Below are 21361 nucleotides of genomic sequence, written 5' to 3' on the forward strand. Positions count from 1 at the left end.
CATCTTGATGACATTCACTATGAATCTTGAAATTCATAGCAATACCAATATACAAAGAGCACTTTGTAGGTGAAATCATAAGTTTGTTGTTAAATCACTTGATTCTTTCTCAAACATTTTCTAAGGAATTGAACATTGCACCAACATAGAAATTTTTCTTTAAAATTCATAACATTTTTAAAACTCAAATACAGTCACTAAAATTTAGAAAAATCTTTATGTGTTGGGGTATTGTGCACTTTTCTTCCTCATGTTAAAAATGTGAATTGTTTCTTTATTGGTCTTAAAACTGATAGAATTTTGTTAGCTGTTCAGCTTTGTGGCTCAGTTTGTGCCTGGTTAGTGTCTGGTGAAAACAAAGTAAATGACCTTATGTGAATTCTGTGTCTTTGTTAAAGCAACAAGAACAGAACTAAATTTCTCATATATATTAAACATATTTTTAGGTTGTTTTTAACACCTAAAAAATAATTTTATTTTCGAGGATAAACTTTAATGAGGAATGTAGTCCCTATTGATCTCTTGATTCTGTCCTAAGTTGTGAAAGCCTCAAACTCCTTAATTAGATGTTTTTATCCTTCTCATAATATCTGCATTCCTGTTAGGTAGAGAAATTGTTGAAAAAGCATTAGAGATTTAGAAATGATGATGACTCAAATGACAGATTCATGCTTATTTTCTAGAACCTACAAAACAAAGGAGAGGATTTTTTCCCTCATTTAATAAAACTTTGATTTTGTGGGAGAGGGAAATAGATACTAAAACAAAAGAACACCCACAAAACAACACAGATACATTTTTATTAAAACATCTCATTCTTCTCTAATTTACAGCTAATACTCAGTTTCAGATCTCACATTAAAATTATATTCATCAACACTAACTTCTATCTTCTACATATGAAATTTAATCAAAACAATGCAATGTAATGTAAACAGAGGGAAACATGGCAAGTTGAGTTAGAGTTTCTTCTCTTTTCCAATTTTCTATCTTGGTAGTTTCAGTTTCCTCATCTGAACAAAAACATGGACCTAGTACTTGACCTCTTATATTCTTCCATCACCCATTTCTTCAAAGTTTGACAAATCTAAGAGTAGAGCTCAAGTGAACAACAAAAAAGCAAATAAAAACAATTTTGTAAGATATAAAATCGCAATTGATCATATTTTATAAGCTAAAAAGACCATAGTCAAGGTAACTTTATTTAAAAACTCTGAATCCTTAAATTAGCCACCAAATAGATAAATACAACAGTGACTCAAAAGTTTCTTCTTTTCAACTTAATATGTAGAATAAAAAGTTTAATCTAAATGATTTTGATAAGTATATCTGAGTGCCTTTTTTTATGCTCAACACTAGAATTATTTATGAGGTTAGTGTTGAAAAACATGTACTGCCCCAAAACTGTGTTATTAGTTTTTACTTCATCATCATTCTGGTAGATGGCAAGGCAGAACACCATGGAAAACTCAGACTTTAGGTTTGCATCTAATTTGATAACTATATTAGTTTCCTAGAGCTGATGTAACAAAGTACTGCAAACTGGTAGCTTACAACAACAGATTTATTCTCTCACAGTGCTGGAAGCTAGAAGTCTGAAATCCAGGTGTCAGTAGTGTGTTGGTTCCTTCTGGAGGCTCTGACATAGAATCTGTTTCCTGCCTCTCTCCTAGCTTTTGATTGTTGTCAAAAACCCTCGGTGTTCTTTTACTTGTAGACTCATCACTCCACTTCCTGCCTCCAGCTTCACATGGCATTCTCAGTTTGTGTGTGTGTGTGTGGGTGTTTCCTTTTCTTATAAAGACACTGTGGTATTAAATCAGAGCTCACCCTAATCCAGTAAGACCTCATTTTAACTCAATTACATTAGCAAAGACCCTGTTGTCAAATAAGGTCGCATTAACAAGTATCAGAGATTAGGACTTCAACATATATCTTAGGGATACAACTCAAACCACTATAATAACTAACCTCACTCTGAGTCCCAGTTTCATCATCAGTAAAAATGGAATGAGAATAATACCTATATTTTAGGAATAAATAAAAGAATATTTATAAAAATTAAGGTTAAAATTTATAATAAAAGCATTCATAAAGAACACAGTGTGGTGTATCTCTTTATTTCTCTATTAAGGAACGTGACTTCCAAGTTGCATACATCTGTATAATTGATGACAGAGTTGTGATGAAAATCCAAATATCCTTATTTCCAAGCCTGCTCTACCTACTCAAACATATCCCCATGGCTTATAACTTACTTTTTAGACCTGCTTACACTTGGCACACTGTCCTCTTCCTCTATCTGAAATCCATGATTACATATTACAAATATAAGAGGACAAAGAGAGTATCTGAAGAGTTTGGTAGGAAAATGAGGGAGCAGAGACATTATAATTCTTTTGAAGTTTAGTGGCTTAAGGAATTGTTTTGTGATTATTTGGCAAAGCAGCCAATCCAACAATCTCACGGATTTCATACTCATCTGTGATATTGTGATATAATAAGAAATGTAAGTCTTGGTCTCGATCCCCAGCTCCTGACCATAGCTCTTAAAATCCATTGTAATTTCCTAAGAGATAAGAGCAATAGAAGCATCTTTTGTTATAATATTTGATTTTTGTCCCCAGCTTCTGAAAAATGTCCTGAGTGATAGGAGTGAGAGAGACATCTTTTGTTATTTGTAATAAGCCCCTTTCAACCATACCTGAGTTTATGTTAAAAAGGTGACTTTGGGAACATGGGGGCTGGTTACCAGAAGAATCAACCATGTGATTACACAGTTGGAACTTTCAACCCCACCCTCAGTTCACTGGGGAGAGGAAAGAGGCTGGAAGGCTGGAGATGGACTTAATCATCAATGGCCAATGATTTAACCAATCATGCCTACATACTAAAGCCTCCAGGTTGGTGAACACATGGTTGTGCTGGGAGAGTTACATGTATGGGGAGGGAATGAAAACCTTGTGTCCCTTCCGTCATACCTTGCTCTATGCATCTCTTACATTTGGCTGCTCCTGAGTTGTATACATTATAATAAATGGGCAATAGTAAGTAAAGTACTTTCTTGAGTTTTGTGAGCTGTTTTAGCAAATTATCAAACGTGAGGAGGGGGTCAGGATTTATAGCCTGATTTATAGCCGGCTATAGGTCAGAAGTATAGGTGACACACTGGAACTTGAAGTTGGCATGTGAAATGGGGCATGGCAGTCTTGTGGGACTGAATACTGAACATGCGGTGTCTGTGCTAACTCCAGGTAGTTAGTCTCAGAATTGAACTACAGGACTTCCCGTTGGTGTCTATGGAGAACTGGAGACTTATTTGACTTGAAAAATCCACACATTTTGTATTAGAAGTGCTTTGAGTAGAGGAAACAGAGTTTTCCTTTAGTGGATTTATAGAAGAAAGTTTTTCTTTATCATCACAGACAAATGACTTCATTCAGTTAACTTGGATGACATTGAATATTTCTAATGAGTGGTCCTCGTTGAGAATCCATTTCCATAAAATTTCACAGATTTGAGGTATAGTTGAAGTGTATTAAGTTTATACTTCCATGTACAAGTTTGATTTCTTACATAAAATATTTGCATACGAAAAGAGGTCATTGAAGCTTCCTTAGCAGTTTATCTTATTGCCTGAATATTAACATAGTGGTTTCCATTCCTCCACCATGAAATCTGGGTACTCTAACCTGCTCAGCGCCATCTTGCTGTCGTTCTGATAAACACAGCATACAGTTCACCTCAGGAGCTAAGTGTGAGGTGGTATAATGAAATGGCACAGGAAAAGTAAAGGTCTCCCTGAGAGTCAGTTTAGATGGCTATCATAAAAAAATCTATGAACAATAAATACTGGAGAGGGTGTGGAGAAAAGGGAACCCTCGTACACTGTTGGCGGAAATGTAAATTTGTATAGCTACTATGGAGAACAGTACGGAAGTTACTTTAAAAACTAAAAATAGAGTTACCATATGACCCAGCAATCCCACTCCTGGGCATATATCCAGAGAAAACCATAATTTGAAAGGATGCATGCACCCTGATGTTCACTGAAGCACTATTTACAATAGCCAGGACATGAAACTAAACTAAATGTCCATCAACAGAGGAATGGATAAAGAATATGTTGTACATATATACAATGGAATATTACTCAGCCATAAAAAGGAACAAAATTGTGCCATTTGCAGAGACATGGATGGACCTAGAGATTGTCATACTAAGTGAAGTAAGTCAGAAAGAGGAAAACAAGTATTGTATAATATCGCTTATATGTGGAATCTAGAAAAATGGTAGAGATGAACTTACTTGCAAAGCAGAAATAGAGTCACAGATGTACAGAACAAACATATGGATACCAAGGGAGGAAGGGGGGTGGTGGGATGAACTGGGAAATTGGGACTGACATATACACTACTATGTATAAAATAGATAACTAATGAGAACCTACTGTATAGCACAGGGAACTCTACTCGATGCTCTGTGGTGACCTAAATGGGAAGAAAATCTAAAAAGAGAGTGGATATATGTATATGTATAACTGAGTCACTTTGCTGTACAGCAAGAAACTAACACAACATTGTAAAGCAACTATACTCCAATAAAAATTAATTTTTAAAAATGGAAATCTTCTTTGAAATCTCAAGGAGAGTATGAAGTCATATCACACTCACCAAAGGGCTTTTGGGTGGTGATTGCTGAGACCAAATAGGCTTCCAGGCATGTAAGGAGTTCTTCTTGCCTACTCCTTGTGCACCTGGGAGAAATGGTTTCCCCTCAGGGACCAAGTCCTGGGTCAGGTCCTCCCCCACCCTGCACCTCAGTTTCTCATTTCTAGCTGCATCCTGTGGCCCTGCTCACTAAAAGCTCATTTTCTTTTTGGTTGACTCTCATTATTAATGGCAAAATTGTTCTTCTTTCTTCAAAAGATGGATTACCATAACTAATTTATATATATTTGCCAAATATCCAGTTCCCAGAATGCAAAGGAGAAAAAGATAGAGAAAGAACACAGTACAAGAGGGAAATGGCAGAGGAATAAAAAGGAAGAAGGACCCTTGTAAGTATCTCTTCTTGCAAAGATAAGAAACAATAAAATTCACAATGAGTTGAGTGTTTATATTTTTAAGAAAAGGTGAATGTTTCAACCTTCCTCCCTAGAACTCACTATTGATGAGTCAAATTCTTTAGACATTTTCCTCTCTTATGCCACCACCAAAATGGAGAAAATGTTAATTTAACCACTAACCTAAAATGAAATATTCATGAAATTATGGAATTACTCCTCATCTTTCCTACATCTCTATGATAAACACCTAATCTTTGAACTTTCCCACATAGGTATGTTTTCCAAAACTTTAATAACTTTTAAATTCCAATTTGATAATTTGAGTACTTTTCAAAGTATTGTTTTCTTTCTGTTAAAGTAAAATTTGGGAAGAATACACTAATCTACTGCTCTGTGTCTATATGAAACATATAGTAATAAAGAAATGAGAGGAAGGGAGAGAGAGAAAAGAGAGAGAAAGTAATAGAGGAAAAAAATACTTTAATAATGCAAATAAGCATTTTGGAGCTTCATCTCTCACTAGACTTTTTTTTTTTTTTAAAGATAAAACAATGGTTTGATCCTTCTCACTATCTTTTTTTCTTTTACTCCACTGGTTGTGTGTGTGATATATGCCACTCTCTCTCCCTGTTTCTCTCTTTCTCTAATATCTCTCTTTAACATTCTCTCTCTCTCTCTCCTGCTCCAGCTTACATTGTAAATTCTGAGAGTAGACAGACCAGATATTCAAATGTATACAGATATATACAAATCTCTCTATAAAGTCCCAAGTAATATAGCATGTGATGTTAGTGCATAAAATTGGAATTGAGAAATATATATTTTTGTTTTGTTTTGTCTTAAAGATAGTGATATTAGCTTACATTACTTATATAAACCTCATTTTACTTATGGTCCTAATCTGCTTTGCTGCTTTGATTTTATGTGCCTTGGTCAAACCTTGTTCAAGGAAATGGAAGAGCTAAATACCAAGGTGTTCAGACAAAGAGTGGCTTTATTCTTTCACTTTATGCTTCTAATTGGGATACAAACTCAACTAGAAGCATCTCCAGAAAGGAAAGATTTCCATCATGTGTACTTCATACTCCTCTGTTATGCACCAGGATTGGAAAGATAAGGTAGTATGTGAAAGACACCTGCATGGGAGCCCTTATTCCTAAGGGACTACAAAGGACCCGAAGAACTTCTTTAATACCGTGCACTCAGCACAGCCATCTTGGGAACAAAAGAGAAAACTCTGCTTGCCTTCCATCTAAACATTTGGACTTTAATAAGAGCTTTATTGTCTTCTATGGGAAACTATAAAATCTGAAAAATTCCTCAAAACTTCACATATGGGTAACTCCACTGCCTCTCATCAAGTGTTCTGTGGTCTCTTAGGGCATATTTCAATTTCACTAGGCTTAACACACTTTTAGGATGTGGCCCAACACTGAGCAAAGGAAAAATATATTTTTGCCATGCTAGACTAATTGTTGCTTGTCATCTTTTCATTTTTTATTTAGTCTCAATATAATTCTCTAGTTGCTCATTCAAAAGCAGTGTTATGGGAAACCTGCTATGCAGTATGGTGAGGGGTTAGGTATGACTAACTACTTATACAGTCATCTTGGGTGGTCAAGAATATTGTGGTTTGGGGAATTTCAAAAACACCTTGTATTAAAAACACCTGTTTTGAATCCATGTTACTCTTCATTAGTATTGCTAGCTCAGAAATAGTTTACAAATCAATATAAAAATTTGAAATTAAATGATGTACTAGTGTCTCAGTGGATGCATAAGCTTAGTTAAAGTGTTTTTAGGTAAGCATTTTATTTTTCACACAAAGGAAGAAAAAAGCATGCTTCCCTGGTACATTATTTGCATATCATGCTAATTAGGGCCAATTAGAATATTCCTAGCCTAGTTTTTATACAGAAAAATTTATAGCTTCATATCTCCTTAATGCTGAGAAAAGTAATATCAGAATGATGCCTAATATAACAAAAATTTTAGAAAACAATAAATTTATTTAAATCATTTGAACAGCATCATTTGTTTTAAAAAATTACCCTTCAATATGAATTTCTCACTTTTAAAACAATGTTGTTCTTCAGGAAAAAATAAAACAAGAGACTATAAAAGAAAGATGAAGTACATAGCTTAGTATATTTGCTGCCTTCATTCTCTTTGCTAGTGCTAACAATCTCTAGTCAGGAAGGACTTGCCAAAGATGAGTTTGGCAATTCACAAGCCTGTAGGATGCTGAAAAACATATAATACAATTGACAAGTATTATGCTTCTCAGCTTCTGTGGAAATAGTTCTAAATTCTGAATTCAACTCAGTGGTAAGGATATTGTGTGAAAAATCTGCAATCTTCTTGCAGATAGGTTATTTGTTGACTTGCCTGTCATTGGTGGAATGTAAAGTGATGGTGGTAAAAAAAAAAATGGAAAATGCAGTTTGATGTTTGTATCAACACCGGAAGGCCAGATCCAAATGATACAGAAATTTCCTATTTAGGTCAGTCAGGTTTTTTTTTTTTTTTTTTTTTTTTTTGGTCTGTCTTTGGGGCTGTTCAATACAAGTTGAAGTTTTCAATAATAGATCTGTAAGCTATGAAACACAATTTCTGTTGGCTTACTTTTAAAACTTGATTCATGTTTGACTCATCTGGTCCATGTAGATTTAACTAAACTGAACATTACTGAAAGAAAATTATATAAACAAGGACCCAGCAATCATTTAATAAAATGATTAAAAATTAAAAATAAAGTCATTTTTAATTCCTTTAAAAAATAATATCTAAATACCTCATGTGAAGAGCAAATGAACAGAAGATCTATATGCAATAGAGTTTATAAAGACTGCTCAAGAAAATAATTTTAAGAGAGGGCAAAACATGATAAATTCAAGAGAATGAGAAGAAAAGACAGTCTAGGAAGAAATATTTGCAAAAGACACATTTGATAAAGGACTGTTAGCCAGACATAAATTACAAGATCCTTTTTGACCCACCTCCTAGAGAAATGGAAATAAAAACAAAAATAAACAAATGGGACCTAATGAAACTTAAAAGCTTTTGCACAGCAAAGGAAACCATAAACAAGACGAAAAGACAACCCTCAGAATGGGAGAAAATATGTGCAAATGAAGCAACTGGCAAAGGATTAATCTCCAATACATACAAGCAACTCATGCAGCTCAATATCAAAAAAACAAACAACCCAATCCAAAAATGGGCAGAAGACCTAAATAGACATTTCTCCAAAGAAGATATACAGATTGCCAACAAACACATGAAAGAATGCTCAGCATCATTAATCATTAGAGAAATGCAAGTCAAAACTACAATGAGATATCTTCTCACACCAGTCAGAATGGCCATCATCAAAAAATCTAGAAACAATAAATGCTGGAGAGGGTGTGGAGAAAAGAGAACACTCTTGCACTGTTGGTGGGAATGTAAATTGATACAGCCACTATGGAGAACTGTATGGAGGTTCCTTAAAAAACTAAAAATAAAACTACCATACGACTCAGCAATGCCACTACTGGGCATATACCCTGAGAAAACCATAATTCAAAAAGAGTCATGTACCACAATGTTCATTGCAGCTCTATTTACAATAGCCAGGATATGGAAGCAACCTAAGTGTCCATCGACAGATGAATGGATAAAGAAGACGTGGCACATATATACAATGGAATATTACTCAGCCATAAAAAGAAATGAAATTGAGTTATTTGTAGTGAGGTGGATGGACCTAGAGTCTGTCGTACAGAGTGAAGTAAGTCAGAAAGAGAAAAACAAATACTGTATGATAACACATATATAGAATCTTAAAAAAAAAAAAAATGGTTCTGAAGAACCTAGGGGCAGGACAGGAATAAAGACGCAGACGTAGAGAATGGACTTGAGGACACGGGGAGGGGGAAGGGCAAGCTGGGATGAATTGAGAGAGTGGCATGGACTTATATATACTACCAAATGTAAAATAGCTAGCTAGTGGGAAGCAGCTGCATAGCACAGGGAGATCAGGTCAGTGCTTTGTGACCTCCTAGAGGTCAGTACTTAAGTACTGAATTCTGCAATAGCAAGTGCTGCCTCATTGTGAGGAGGACCACAGAGAGAAACAAAAGGAAAAAGGAAAAAAAAAAGGACTGGATGTCGGAGCCAACCTCAAAGGACTGGCAGAGCCAGGGAGAGCCAAATTAAGGGCTAGGTAAGCAAAGAGGATCCAGTTGACTGAAACAAGGACGTACGTCACTGGAAGCCCATGTAAGGACCTGAGGCACAGCATGACTGCCACACCAGTCCACTACACCTGGAGGATATGCATGCTTTTGCTTGTATGGCAACACCCTCTGGAAAGGTAAAAATGGAAGAGTAAAACCCTTGAATGATCACTGGAAGAGCATATTTTAAGCTAGACAAAAATGGAAACAGAGTTCATTGAAAATTGTAATATTTTTCTCTACCCAGGGGAGCAGAACCCTGGAAGAAAGCTGATCACATATAGTCTAGGAAACTTTGGAAAATTTTACATTTTTTAACAGAATTCAATAGAGGGTGCATGGGGTCCTAATTCAATTAGAACTATTTGCTCAAGGAAAAATTTAGTATTGCCAAGGAATTGGTAATAAGAATAAGAATTCTGGGCTTTTCCCCCCCCCCATTTCTCAATATTGACTTATTGCTAGTTATTTGGGGATTGGTCCAGTTATCATTCACAGTGATCCAAGTGATACCACTGAATTATACCATGAGTGAAGCTATACTTTAGAGATAGTAATAGTGCTCTCCAAGGCCCCAGGGGGACTATCCCCGTAACAAATTGATCAAGATCTGAGCAAAAGAAGTTGCAATTGTTAGTGGTAAGTTGTGAGGAATATAAGACCTTTTTCATTAATGACATATTGTGCAGGATATGACTCCTCTACCAGACATGAAAACAAATCATGTTAATAAAAAATTCGAAAGAAGTTTGGTATCAGAGCAATAAAAAAGTAGGATATCGACTAATTCATTTCCCCCACAGCATCAAGACACACTTCTTTTCAAACAAATATTTGGAGTAATATAAATAGCTTCTGTGTAAGTTATTTGATCAAATTTCCTCTTTTTCTGGTTCTTAATGTTATACTCTTCGCAGTGTTCCTCGGTTGCCTGGGCATTCCAGCTAAATTATATCACTTTCAGCAGGACTCAAATACAGACTCTGTAGATGCACAAATGGTTAAAGAAAACAGAGTTAACACAGATCCTTTATCCCCTCATTGTTTTTTAATATTACTGGCTATATATTTCAACATTTTAACTAAATCACTGAAGTATCATAATGTCTTCAATGGAGGAGGAAAGCACAATTCATTTAAGTCACACATTAGAAATTGTATGCAACTTATAAGGTGTATGGAAAAGCATATTAAATTTTTACTGATATGACACACTTAATTACCAAAATTAATTTTTACAGATGGCACGTTTGCAGAAGCTTTGCACTGGATAAGCCTCCTTTCGATTCTCATCTTCAGAATTGAGTGTGTTGACAGGTTGACATTCTAAATACAGAAAGAAAGATGGGATCTCTCTTTTTATTTGTTCTTAATTTGGCAAGACTTATGGGTAGTTGTCTCAAAGAATCTGCATAGTATCCATAAAGAATCACTTTTCCATAGCAGTAAACACACTTACTTGCCCACCGTGTCTTCTGGATAGGAAAAATCCACACATGCTACCTTGAGACTATTATGAATAGTAGATTTACTTTTCTCAAATTAATCTCTCCTTCTAATCACCATAGAGCTTGTTTTGAATACTCCCAGCCCCGACTTCTTCATCTCTCATTGATAACTGAATTCACTTCAATGTGCTTCTGTGCCACTGTATTGAAGATGCTTTCACTAAGTTTACCCGTGAGCTTGCAATTCCCAAATCCACTGAATATTTTTCAGACCTTCTTTTTCTTTCTCTTTTTCTTTCTTTTTTTTTTTTTTTTTTGTTTTGGTTGCACCACGCAGTTTGTGGGATTTTAGTTCCCTGACCAGGGATTGAACCCGGGCCCTCGGCACTGAGAGCACAGAGTCCTAATCATTGGACCACCAGGGAATTCCCAGAACTTATGATATCTGTCCAGTATCTGTAATAATTCTCATATATTTTACCATAAGCATGAAATGTTTAACTCCTGTCTCCAAACTCACAAAATACACTTGCAAACATGAACAAAACTTTTCTTCATGGAAACCCATGTTTCAAGAACTCAGACCGTGACTGCACCATGCCCCAGCCTCTGGCTATGCCACTTTTCTTATGTTGTTCATCTGGAAATTACTGTTAGGATTTAGGGAAAGGAGAGGTTTTGTTTTCCCCATGATTGAGAGAGATTCATACTTGATAAAACCTCAGATCAGCTGTGTAAACTTTGGTAAATTACTTGACATCTATTAATCTATTTGAAAAATGTGAATATTAATAATGATAATAATACAATTTATTGGGAGCTGTCTCTGTCTTAAGCAGGATGTGCTGGTGCTTTATCTGTATACCCTCTTAATTCTCAAAGCAAATCCATAAGTAATATGCCATTAAAATCTCACTTTCCCATATTTAGAAAGTGAACTTTAAAATTTTTGAAGGACTTGCTGTAGGGCACACAACTAGTAGGTAAGACAACAGAGATTTCTGCTCTTGTCTCTTTACTCAAAAACCTCCCACCTCACAGCATTGTCATACCCAGCACGTCCTTGTCACTCCTTAAATAATATCTGAAACAATGAAATTGTTGAATAAGATTTCAAAATATAAATCTTCCTGAATATACATTTTGTGCAGGGAAATTGGTGAAAATATGTGCTAACCAAGAATGAAAATTATGAGCAAACATTTATTTATTTGCTTAAAAAGAGAGAGAGAGGGAGCAGCTAGCACAAAGAGAATATGGGAATATTCACAAATGGATTAAAATGCACAGATAAAGGACCAAAACTGAAATGAAAGGAAAGTGGCATCCAGGAGGACAAGGAAATTCAAAGAATCTCCCAGTGTGACTCAGTCTGAAATAGCTTGAGATGTTTCAGTCAGCTTGAATACACAGACCAGCTAGGGGTGAGATGTTGCTCTTGAATAATTATTTCCACTCCTACTTTTTTGATATATAAACCAAATAGTGACAGGATGTCTCTGTCTTTATCAGATGAATGTCAGCATTAGCTTTCTTACATTGTTACAGAAATTGTATTTCAAAAATAAGCCTATTTGTGGAACAAACACAAAGGAAATAAATTCCTTTATAATAAAATTATTGTAGCATTAAATATGCATTCTATTTGATTATAAAATAGTTGCAGATAAGCACAATACATTTTCCAGCTCATTTACTTTTCTGAAATCTTCCCACGTAAGTCATATGGATTTTACTTCAGAAAGCACGAGATAAATAAAATAACAATTTACCATTAGATCTCATGAATAAGTGAAAGAATGTTGCTTTCCAAGACAGGCTAAATGAACTATATTTGAGATCATGATAATGAATTTCAAACATGTTAAATAATGTTCTTAGTTACATGAACTAACAAGAATTCAAATTTTTAAACAGAATTGATATATTTTGCTATATTTATTGTTATATAAATCTGGTGAAATAGTAGCTGTTATTGAAAATTAGTGCTCTAAAGCTGATGTACCTTGGTTTTTTTTCAACTTTCTGAATTCTGGTTTTATCTCTTAAACCTTCTTTCCCAACTTTGTATTCTCCCTCAAATTTGGACCTAGGGTTCCTCCTAAGATCGAGTCATCAATCTAGTTCTGATCTTTTCCTCTATTTAGGATGGGAATTATCTGTCCTCTTTTGTTCTGTGGCAAAAATCATAATTCATATTATCTCATAGCTTTACCTTGATATGCAATACTACAGAAATAAAGACAATATTAAAAAACTGCAGAAAGAGAAAAGTAAATTGAGAAGAGAAAATTAAATTTAGGCATTAAAAATCAAGTGTATCACAACTTAAATTCAAAAAGTGAACCTGCATATATACATAAAAGATTAGGAAAGAAGGATAATGTAACTGTAGATTTTTGAAGATAATAAATTGTGAAATAAAAATAGTGTGAAAAATCCTGAGGAAATGAGTGATTTTCCAGCTAAATATAAACCTTCAAAATTGATCCAAGAAAAGTGAAATTTTCAAACCTATATAATGACAGAAGAAAGGAAAACAAATTCTCAAAGATGATCAACAAAATTCACAAAGCCCAAAGGTTTTAAGGTATTTGATTCTCATGCTATGTAAATTGCTTAAAAGCATAAGGAAGATGGAAAGCCACCAAATTTATTTAATGAAGCCAGTATAACATTAATAAACATTCTTGACAAAGGAGTAAAATAAGGAAACTTGTAAAGTGTCTGTTTGGGCCCTGTGGGAAGCAGATAACAACATGGGCAAGATATTAACAGGGGAAACACCTATGAAAGAGAAAGGGGAGCAGGAATAGGCAGGGAAACCCTTCAGACCAGGACACCAGCATTATAGCTGTGGAAGTAGAGAGCAATCAGAGGAAGATTAAGGAGAAAGATCCTCAGTGTGGTGCAGGTAGGTCCAATAGAGTTTTGTCCAGCTCAGTCAGAAGCTCCAACATAAAGAATGCCTACAGAAAAGTCTGAAATTGGCAGATGTGCCCAGGCCCCTGCAATCCTAGTATCAATAGTTATTGTCTGGAGCTGCCCGGAAGAATGTAGTCTTGGTGTGAATTCTGCAGAGAAAAACAGAGGCCCTGCAACTGAAAGCTGGCAGCTAACTGACTGTACTCCTTGTAAGTAAATTCTCTCTTGAGAGAACATCTCCCATATATACCATGTGCCATGAAACTGCCACATAGACCTACATTATGAATAAATATAAATGCTAAATAAAACACCAGAAATATTTGTCAGCCTTATGATAAAAGAATAATATGTCATGGCTAACTAGAATTTATTAAAGGAATACAAGTAAACTTTAAAGTATATGCATATGGAAGTTCACGTGACTGGTCTTTGAATATCAAACTCTAGGTGTTACCATTTCATGGGCAGGATAAATGGTGAGCTGACATATGGAAATTTAGTCCAGAGTTGCAAAGGCAAACATTTCAGATTGTAGGATCTGAGTTCTTATTGAGCTGCTTCCTCTCTGGGCAATATTATATGACATGTTTCAATGTATGGGTAGTTTTTTTTTAAAAATTTACTCTGTTTAATGATTTTCATCAACATCAAGCTACCCAATATTCTGTAATCTAATACTTGATTTTATGTCACCATCATAAAAAAAAATTTTTAATATTTAATATTTGTTCTCTGATTAGAGTTGGTAAAACTGATATATAATACATCATCAACATTACCAAATATTATTTCAGTAAACATCCTACATCATATTTACCAGTGGAACATTAGAAGATTTGTCATTAAAGTCATGAACAAGATAATGCTACTGCAAAGACCATTATTTTTTAACACTATTTTGTAAATAACAGCAACTACATTACGTGATGTAGAAGGCAAAATTATCATTATGTTTACGTGTTTAACTCTTACCCTGGAAAACCTACTAAAATCATTAAAATTAATAAGAGAGAGTTGTAAGATGACTTTTACAAAAATATTAATATTAGTAATTTTAATATGCCATGTGGTTATTGACATGAAAAAGTCACCACCCATAATAAATATATAAATTATATTACTTATAGGAAATATTTCAACAAGAAAAGCTTTAAAAACTGAATGAAGATACTTTCCTGAAGTGAAAGAAAGATGAACAAAAGGAAAGACATACTTTATTGCTGCAGGAAAAGACTTTGCCTAGCAAAACTAGTGGTTACCAATGGGGAGAGGGAAGGAGGTAGGTGAAATATAGAGGTAGGAAAAAAATTGGTTATCATGGAATTATATGAAATCATGTGTGTGAAACTTTTTAAAATTGAAAAGCACTATAGAATTTAAAGAATCTTTTATTCAAAAAAAAAAAGTTCTTGAAGGAAATTAAAAGTGCTACTCCGGTGAACACATGAATGATAAGAAAGCAAAACATTCTTACTGCTGATGTGGAGAAAGTTTTAGTGGTCTGGATAAAAGCTCAAATCAGACACAACTTTCCTTTGAACCAAAGCCTAATCTGAGCACGGCCCTAACTCTCTTCAATTCTACGAAGACTGAGAGAGGTGAGAAAGCTGCTAATAGTTTGAACCTATTAGAGGTTGGCTTATAAGGTTTATGGAAATAAGCCATCTCCATAACATGAAAGTACAAGATGAAGCAGCAAGTACTGACATAAAGGCTGCAGCAAGTTATCAAGATCTGGCTATGATAATTGATGAACAGATTTTCAATGTAGACAGATAGTCTTATGTTGAAAGAATATGTCATCCAGGACTTTCATAGCTAGAGAGGAGAAGTCAATGCCTGGCTTCAAAGCATCAAAAGATAGGCTGACTCTCTTGTTAGGGACAAATGCAGCTGGTGGCTTTATGGTAAAGCCAATGCTCACTTACCATGCTGAAAATCCTAGGGTCCTTCAGAATTATGCTAAATCTACTCTGCCTGTGTTCTATAAGTAGGACAACACCTGGGTGATGGCACATTTATTTAAAACATTGTTTACTGAGTATTCACTGTTGAGACCTACTGCTCAGGGAAAAAAAAAAAAAAATCCTTTCAAAATATTACTGCTCATTGACAGTGCACCTGGTCACCCAAGAGCTCTGATGGGATGTATAATGAGATTAATGTTGATTTCATGTCTGCTAACACAGCATTCATTCTGCCGCCCATGGATCAAGAGTGATTTTGACTTTCAAGTCTTATTATTTAAGAAATACATTTTATAAGGTTATAGCTGCCATAGATAGCGATTCCTCTGACAGATCTGGGCAAAGCAAATTAAAAACCTTCTAGAAAGGATTCACTGTTCTAGATACTATTAAGAACTTCTGTGATTTATGGGAAGAGGTCAAAATATCAACAATAATGGGAGCTTGGGAGAAGTTAATACAACCCTCATGGATGACTTTGAAGGGTTCGAGGCTTCAGTGGAAGAAGTAATTGCAGATGTGGTGGAAATAGCAAGAGAATTAGAATGAGAATTTGAACCTGAATACATGACTGAATTGCTGCAATCTCATGATAAAACTTTAGGGGATGAGGAATTGACTCATGGATTAACAAAGAAAGAAGTTTCTTGAGATGGACTCTACTTCTAGTGAAGCTGCTGTGAAGACGGTTGAAATGAAAACAAAGAATTTAGTATATTACATAAACTTAGTTGATAAAGCAGTAGCAGGATTTGAGAGAATTAATCCCAATTTTGAAAGAAGTTCTACTTTTGAAGGAAATAAAACACTATCAAAGAGCATTGCACACTATAGATAAATTATTTGTGAAAGAAAGAGTAAATCAATGCAGCAAACTGCATTGTCTTATTTTAATAAACCCCAGCCTTCAACAGCCACCACCCTGCTCAGTCAGCAGCCATCAGCAATGAGCAAGGCAGGACCTTCTACCAGCAAAAAGATTATGACTTGCTGAAGGCTCAGATGATGGTTATTTTTTAGCAAAAAAGAATTTTTATTAAGGTATATATATATTTTTTAGATATAATACTATTGCAGACTTCATAAACTACAGTGATGTATAAACATAATTTTATATGTACTGGGAAACCAAAAAATTAGTGTGACTTACTTTATTGTGATATTCGTTTTACTGTGGTGGTCTGGGAGCTGACCTGCAATACCTCTGGAGTATACTTGTATTTGTTTTCCTCAAATAATTTACAAATAAATATTTGAAATGGAAATAGATCAATTTGATCAAAATCATCCTAAAAGTCACTTTAAATAGTAACTATGCAAGAATGGCCAAGAATATATAGAAAGGCGTGTTATGCCTTGTCCTGATATATTATAGTAGGTGTTAAAATGCTAAGAATTTGAAAACAATTGCATTGTATTAATGTTAGTGATGTCTTTTATATTGTAAACATAGAATGAAAATAAGTCAGAGGAGTATAATTTACTTTTGTGTTGATATTTGATTAATTTCTTTAAATTAACAAAGATCCATATCTTACACCTTACAACTAAATTAATTACATAAAATTTATGTCAAAAGTTAAATTAAAAAAAAACAAATTAAAAGAAAGTGTAAAACAATGTCTAAATATCACTGTGAGGATTGTTTGTTAAAATAAATAAGGCCTGATAAATTTGACATTTGAAAGGGTACATTTTCATTACTTTGGAAAACATCAAAATAAATTATAAAAAATAAACTTGGAAAGTTTTTCATCCAAAATGCAGAAAAGGGGTTAATAGCTGTGCCATATGGCCAGCTTTTATGAATTAATAAAATTAACTAAACATCTTAACCAAAAATAGACAATGGGTAGTAATAGGTAAGAAAGAAATGAAAAACAAAACAAACTACCAAAAACATATGAATACAATGAAGAACAAATATCATTTTATTTATGAAGCTGCCAATGATTTTTTTAATTAAATTCTTTGGGTGCTTTAGGATGCAGATATGCAGGTACTACGTACATTAATGTGTGTGTGTATATATATATATATATATATATATATGTATGTGTATATATATATATTTTAGAGCCTTTCTAGATTGTAATTCTGCTTTACATGTACTGAGAGATATATTTATACCATGTGTTAGAGTGAATTTTTTTCTAAAAATTTTGAAAGTATTTAAAGATACATAAAAAGGTACACAAATATATAAATAATATTCATAGCTATGTCATCTCTTTAGAAAGTCTTGAAACAACTTGAGCTCTTCGTAGTTGGAAATCAAATAAGTATTTTAAATTGTAAATAATTACAATTGATTATTATGTAAATAAATATGAGAAACTGCTAAATGAAGTGGAAATTATTACAATTTATGACTGACTGAAAAATTTATAAGATATTATGTTATGAAAGAATTGTTCTGAGCAACAACTAAAGGCAAAATATCAAATATAGGATTACATGTAACATATATAAGAACAGAATCACACAGACACAACAGAAAATAACAGTTTGATACCAGGAATAATGGATATAGAGCTCTGGAAGTTTACCAAAAAACCCTACTAATGCAATAATATGAAAGAACTAATATCAATAATAATATGACATATTATAAATCAAAATGCAATTAAACGTTTTTGTTGTTGTTCTTGCCTGCCTTTTGGAGAGAGAGGCTCCTAAAGGTTTAATTATCTGATTCACACACTAAAGCTCCATGGAAGGAGGAAGCTGAGATTTGGAAGCAGGAAACTAAAAATAAGGTTTGAAAGTTGGGAAGAACCCATTGGATGTCATTTGAGGTCTAGCAGTTCTAAAGAAGAGGGAACTGAATAGTAGGTGAGGTTGAGTAATGAGAAAAAAATTCCTGACCCAAGTACATTAGACTTCTCTGAATCCAGGTTCTTCTTCTTGGGTTTGGTTTATAGCCTTCAGGTGGCCTGGGAGAGACAAGCAGAGCCGGAGGAAAGGGAAAGGAAGGAGTTGCAAAAAAGGTTAAGCGGGGACTAATGAAGCAAGGCTATTGTCAAAGATACAGGAAATGTAAAAAAAAAACAGAAGGATTCTTGGTACTCAACACTGATAATTGTGTGTGTTTCCTGTTCTCACACTGAAATTCCATCACCTGCATTTTCTCTCTAGTTCCTTCCTCAAAAAGTAGATGTAGCTGATTTAATGCTATCGATTCATATCTGCCAAATAATCACCACACCATTTCAACTCTGCCAGGACACATATTGTTCTTTCACTCAAGCTATATGGAAAGGCATTATATTTCTTTACCTTATTTCTGCTTGTTGATATTTCATCAGGAAACATAACTTTTCCCTATTTTCCTTAATATTTCTCTGTCTTGTTCCAAATCTAAAATGTTCAATATCTAACACCACAACTTATTCTTTTACTGTTTACAGGAAAGACTCTTTTGAATCTTTAATGGGATATGAAAGGGCAATAAACTCAGTGGCTATATATACAGAAAATAAATATTCAAATACTTATTTCTTAGGAATCTTTGTTTTCCATAAAATTTTCTTCTTAGTGTCACAACAGTATCAATTTTCCCAGAGTAGAAAATCAATTCAGGAGTCTTCTGACAATGTTAAGAAAATGCCTGTTTGTTGTATAAACCAGATGTCGATCATGCCCAGCAGTGGATTTGCAGCCTGAGTCCCCCTTATCCCTTCGGTGTAAAATTGATGAGATTAACCCCACACAAAAAAAGAAGACAGAGAACCTTCTTAGCAGGCAGGGCGGAAAGAATATGAACAATATTGGAAACCTATTTGTGCGGGGCAATGGGTGACATATGACACTCCTGATGAGTGTTGTGGGAATTAGAAGAGCCAAAAAATGGTGAGTAGGACCTTCTTACACATAGGTTTCTGATATAAGGTTATAGATGGTTTATGCGATTTCCATTTATTGTGTTCTCAATTCACTGATAATACTTCTATTTTTACTAACCACTGAGACCTAAGCAAAAAAATAGGTCAAGAGTCATCTACATCTTTGAGCTAATAATGCCATGTTTCAGATGAATGCAATTAGATTTTTAAAGTAGCTCAATATTAGAAAGAATTATTCTGGCTATGAAACATATGCAATGCACCAGCCTGAGACTTTTCCTTTCTGTCCTTTTCCTTTCCCCTTCTTGCCCTTCAACTTTCTCGTTCTATACTCAGTCCCAAAGGACTTTGATCTTATAATTTAGAATCTGTTTGGTTCTTCGAGAAATAACCATGAAACAATGTAAGGACAAAATTTGATATGGAAAAACATTTCTCTGACTTCTATTTAACAACAAATAAACCCCAGAAAACCTCTAAAAATGTAATTTGGGGACACTTGCAAAAGTTTCTTCTATAAGAAAACTGGACAAGATTTTCATTAAATGTGGCCTTATATATTAGAATTACTTATAATCTTTGTTATATTAATCAAAACAGTAGGTGAACGAGCTGTCCAGAACTGTGGTTCTTTACCTCTTTCTGTAGCAGTTGTTGACATGTCATGCTCAAAAAACACAGAAAAACTATTTGAATGTATATATAACTAATATTGCTTACACTAGAAGCAACCACAAATCTCTTCAAAATACAAAGAAATCCCACATATATCAATACATCAGGGGGAAAAAATTCTTATTTGCCTTTCAAAGTAATCAGTTTTATCCCCAGAAAATAGGTCCAATTTACTGACAGCTATAAGCTGGATAGTAAATTGACTCTTTATGATATCATCTCTGCTGCTGTTACACTATGGGCTTGGTTCAAGATTCATTGTCCAGCTGCTTCATGAAATCCTGCATAAAGATACACCAACCCTGAAAGTAATCTCTTTCCCAGTTCTTTGTGGCCCTGGAAAGGCACAGAATTTATGGGGACCTGTTAGAGAAGCCAGGCTAATAAAAACAGAAAGATACTCTAGTGTTCTTGGCAGTGCATTGTGCTTATAGATGTAAAACTGTTTAAGCTCCTCTATCCAAGATGATATTCTTGCCATCCAGTGAATGAAATTCTAGGAAAAGCTAGCCAATAACGTTCAACAATGCATTCTATTTATTGTGACTAGTAATAATTAAATCTGTCCAATGAAAAATGGCAGTTTGTTTATGACAAGTCCTAGTTTCTTACTATGGTTTTCCTTTTCTCGAAAACTGCAATTGTCTATAGCAATGACTGTCATAAAGTTCCTCATAAGAACAGAGTGATAAGTATGGCATAACAGGATTGACAGAACATTAGAAATAAAAGCATGTCTTTCCTTTTTACTTTTTAAACCTTTCATGATGCTCTTTTCTAGAGCCAAATCTTCCATTAAATGAGAAAAAAAAAAAAAAAAAAAAAAGCCCTGATCTATAAATTACTGAAGTAGTTACTTATTATGGCTATTTTTGAAGAATTGAGGATTTTAGAGAATAAAAAAAATATCAGGAGTGTTGATGTTTTCAAGGACCAAAATCTATTTGAAAAAGTATAATTTGTGTAATGGTAGATATTATTGTTATGTTACTTCTGCCTAAATATTTAAATCTTATTTAAATTAAAGCAATTAGTGTACTTTTTCAGGATATAAGTAGAGTGAAGTATTGAGAGCAGCGGTTATGAGGAAAACCTTACCTTCCTGAAACACTGTATAAAAATATTTTGCACAAATTATCTTCTTTATATTAATCTAAGGTGAATGGACAGATGAGAGAAAGGTAACACATTTATTGGATTCCAGAAATAC

This window comes from Balaenoptera ricei, chromosome 17 (assembly GCF_028023285.1).
Source record: "Balaenoptera ricei isolate mBalRic1 chromosome 17, mBalRic1.hap2, whole genome shotgun sequence".
In the NCBI taxonomy this organism is placed as follows: domain Eukaryota; kingdom Metazoa; phylum Chordata; class Mammalia; order Artiodactyla; family Balaenopteridae; genus Balaenoptera; species Balaenoptera ricei.